At 33.2% G+C, this 4,423-nt stretch overlaps 1 long non-coding RNA gene across 1 annotated transcript; it reads left to right on the plus strand.

The window, feature by feature from the left end:
* The first annotated feature begins 1,891 nt into the window (after window positions 1–1,891).
* On the plus strand, window positions 1,892–4,102 carry LOC113070121 (uncharacterized). Its single transcript, XR_003279858.1, has 4 exons — window positions 1,892–2,024; window positions 2,683–2,700; window positions 3,141–3,235; window positions 3,841–4,102. It is a non-coding gene; the product is annotated as an uncharacterized LOC113070121 (long non-coding RNA).
* The last annotated feature ends 321 nt before the right edge of the window (window positions 4,103–4,423 follow it).

Here is a 4,423-nt window from a genome sequence, read left to right on the forward strand (position 1 = left end):
GTTCCAGTCTTGGCTGATAACTGAATTATGCTTTAGTTTGTTTTTGAATGAGCTAGGATAATTTTTCTTGTAACCCTCCCAAACAACATGTGTTGATGTAGGTTCTGTTTGACTTTTTTTAAAAGGTTTTCTGAACCAGAGACTCTGCTATTTGCTGCAGTTCTCCAGCTGTGACCTTTGGCGAGTCTTTAGCTACTCAAACTCTCCTTCTCACCACACATTAGGACGAGATAGACAAGTCCTCTTCCAAGCAGTTTTGTAACATTTTATGTTGATTGGAGATTCTTAATTATTACCCTGATGGTGGAAATGGGAATTTCCACTGCTCTAGCTCTTTTCTTAAAGCCACTTCACCAATTTGTTAAGCTCAATTATCTCAATTATCACATCAGAAATACATTCTTTGGTTTTTCTCATTGTGATGAATGATTAAGGGAATTTGGGCTTTGTTTTCCCTCCTCTTTATATTTCTGTGAAACAGGTAGCCATAGCCATAGCTGGATAATTTCATGTTTATAATCAAGCTTGAGTGCTCAAAATTGTGAATTTGAATGGGAATATACTTCAGAGATATTTTACTCATAAAAATTTCTAGGGGGGCCAATAATTGTGTCCAATGAGCATTTGAGAAAAAAATTTCATTTCTTATTATCCAATGAAAGGATACATTTTTGTGAATATTTTTTTAAATAAAATATCAAAAGGATTAACAATGAATTTTCACAACCTTCTTTGGTCACTTTTACAAAGGGTGCCAGTATTTTGGGCCACGACTGTACCTGCTTTCATTAGAGTGTTAGAATAAGTTGATGTACTTGCAAATTTACTTGTAGTCAGTCAAACATATTCTGGGAGAGCATCAGAATTAGAAATTAAGCAGACAGTCTATTAGTACTATAATGAGAGTTAGTTGACATGTAAGTTCAATACTTATATTGTCAATAGAATATTCAAAAGGGACTATGAAAATAAAGTGTTATGACTTTAATTTGACCCATGACCATTCATGAACCATAACAGTTTATATAAATTGATATCCAATCTGTCACAGTTTTCTGTCTTTCTGTCACAGTCTTATGTCTTTCTGTCACAGTCTTCTGTGAGTGTTGTGTTTGTTTGGTGCCATGTGCTTTTGTCCTGTCTCTTTTCTGACCCCGCCCCACCTTGTCACCTCAACGTCTTGTAAGTGTTACTGGTTCTCGTGTTTTTTTGCATCTTGGTTTTGTTTTTGCCGTGTTGGCTTTTTTGTTCTTAGACTCCAGAGGGTTAAAGTTAATCTTCCCTGCATTTGGACCCAGACCCTGTTCTTTCTTTGCTGGCCCGTGACACAATCTTGTTTGCAATATAATGCAATTCAAACACTCTCAAACATGTTAAGACATATTTAGGAGGATCAAAACAGTATTGCTTACTTAATTCTGGGCTGGAAACATTGTTTATCAAAACATAAACTTGTTGATCTTTGTGTTGGAAAGTAAAGTGAGTGCATGCAGACAATGCAAGCATTACTGTTTATTGTACAGTCTTATAATTATGCAATATAAATGTCTAATTCCTTTGCTATAATTTAGTCTGTTCTTATATATGTTTTTTTTTAAATATATAAAATAATTGATCAGATTGATTGCTGCTTCTTACTTGCATTTTTCATATTTAAAGTACATTCTAGTTAAAAATTTAAAATTACAAATTTCATATTTAAATGTTGATCTCATCCATCAATGGTGAATATGCTTAAACTTTTTCTGTGTATGGATTTTGTGAATAAGCACTACAGAATAATACAAGTTAATTTAAAGTATATTATTGTTTATTTTATTTGGATTTTTATTATTATTATGATTATTATTTGTATTTTTTTTATTTTTTTTGCCACCACCCCCCCCATAATCCCACGCCCAAACATAATGCAACACGGTGACATCGCGCTATTGCGCCATTTTGCGACTACTTGGCGGTCTTTTTTGGATCGGCAGGCATCAGTTTATCAGGCGGCCTGCGGTGCACTTACAGCTCAAACTGTGGTGAGTATATCTGGATATTAGATCATGTATAACGTAAAAGTGTTTATGCCCCCCTATATAATGATATTACTTGTAATACGTATCAAATACATCGAAGTATTTTAGCTGCAAGACGATGGGTAGAGATAATTAATTAAAAAATGGTAACGTTAACTGTTATATCCCTGAAATAAAAACGCCTGAGTCATTAAAGCCATCTAACTGTTAGCGCTGAAAAACAGTTCAAATAAAGTTTAAACTTGAGACATATGTTTTTAATTATTATATTATTATTATTATTATTGTTTCGAATAATTTACGTTAAGCTTTTCATCATGAAATTTGTTCGATTCAATGCTTTTTTTTCTTCAATTGTGTCATGCGAATTAGTTATACAGGTGTTTATAACTTAATATTCTGCTGTACAAGTTTAAATTAATTTTGGATCTCCTTTAGCTGTCAGATTTCTACACACGATGTAAAGAGGCTCCTTTTTTATTTATTTTAAGCAAAAACAGCCTTTTCTTCTACAAGCTCTAGTTTTATATTTGGGGTTCAAGTTTATCACTAAGGTATAGTATTTAATATAGTGTGAATTTAGGGGCTATACTATATGATGTTATAACTTTTGTTTTGTTTTTGCTTTGTTTTGCATTTATCTCTTTGCCATGTTCTGAAGAAGCCATATTGTTGTAAGGTATGTTTTTTTGTTCATTTATAAAAGAGCCGCTAGAACAATCTGCTTTAATATATTACATTAATTAGATTAAAATATTAATAGATTGAAGGTAGTTAATCTGATTCTTCTGGTTTTCTTGTGTGCTCTTCTGTTATCCTATAATTTTGCACTTTACAGTTGCTAGCAAGGAGAAAATGAATGAAATTAATATTTACAGGCCAAGTTGTTGAAATAGTGTTGGTTTTACATTTTGAAATTGCACAATATCAGTTGTTTGCAATAAGATAAAAACCTGCCAGTTTGGGTGAGCCTATGACTTTTAATCTAGTACCAACTGGAGGACCTGTATGATATCTGCATTATACTAGATATGATGAACACGTAACAGAAACTATAACACCTGCCTCATAATGTGTCATGTATAATTAATTATTTGGGCATTACTCTTGTATCCACAGGTTGATGAAAAATGAGGTCATGGCCTGTTTCAGTATGAAGTGGGGGAAGGGGAAGCTTGCTTTCACCAAGATCAATCTGTACACTGTTGTCACAGGTAAAACAAAATTAACATACAATACAAATATTAGCATCATATCATTGTGACATTCAGCGTTGTTTAGTTTCTGTTTTAGTTGGTTTAGTGAAAACCAGTAACCTCGTATTGTAGGTACTCATCTGTCACACAGAAATCACACAAACTTCCATATATACACTTCTTATTGATTGGCAGGTCATTCCTGTTGCCAGCCTATCTTTATTGTTCAGAACTCTAACAATTGTTTTTGCATTCTCTAACAATTGTTTTTGCATTTAATGTATTAGACATTAAATGTTAATTTACCTTAAGACACTCTGCAAAAAAATACTGCAATGTGTCTTTGTTGTCATGGTTTTCTTTTGCTAGATTGTCTGCTTAGTGTTTGTCAATTGCATCACAAGCTGAAATATATTTTGATGACTTATAGCATGTAATTTACATTCATGGCTCTTAAAGCTAGGGTAGATTTTTATTTTTTTCTAAGAAACCAAATCAATAGTGTAAGTGGTCTAAATGTATTCTGTGGAAGGCAAATAAATAGTTAATGATTACATTCAGTGATTACTATAGTGCATCATATCCTATACTTACACATTTTCTTATTCAAATATTTCTTACAGAGAGTGTCCAGAAAACATCAAAAGAGACGGGGCAAATACTGCAGCAGCCACTGCCTTTTGTTTAAAATATGCCCCAGCAGAGCCGTCGCAAGGAGGGTGAGAGGCCCTGTGCAAAGTTGATGTGCGAGGCCCTCTACAATTTTGCGTGTGTATGTGTGTGTGTGGTGGGGGAGGTTGCTGTAGCAAGGCAAGGCAAGTTTATTTATATAGCAAATTTCGAACAAAATGGTAATTCAAAGTGCTTTACATAAAATGAAGTAAAATAATCATGAAGAACAAAAGTAAAACAAGCAATTTTAAAACTTTGGAAATTATTTAAAAATTGACTTGAATTTAAAACAGTTAGAAATAGAAAATGATCTTACAGTTAATACATAAAATACAGTGCAATCAGGTCGGACATCGCACAGTGCTCATTCAATAAATGCACAGCTAAACAGATGAGTTTTGAGTCTAGATTTAAATGTGACTAGTGTTTTAGCACATCTGATCTCTTCTGGAGGCTGATTCTGGAAGCAATGTATTTTGGTCCTAGGTCTTTGAGTGACTTCTAGACAAGTAGAAGTACTTTAAAATCAATCTT

This window comes from Carassius auratus, unplaced genomic scaffold (genome assembly GCF_003368295.1).
Source record: "Carassius auratus strain Wakin unplaced genomic scaffold, ASM336829v1 scaf_tig00002956, whole genome shotgun sequence".
NCBI lineage: Eukaryota > Metazoa > Chordata > Actinopteri > Cypriniformes > Cyprinidae > Carassius > Carassius auratus.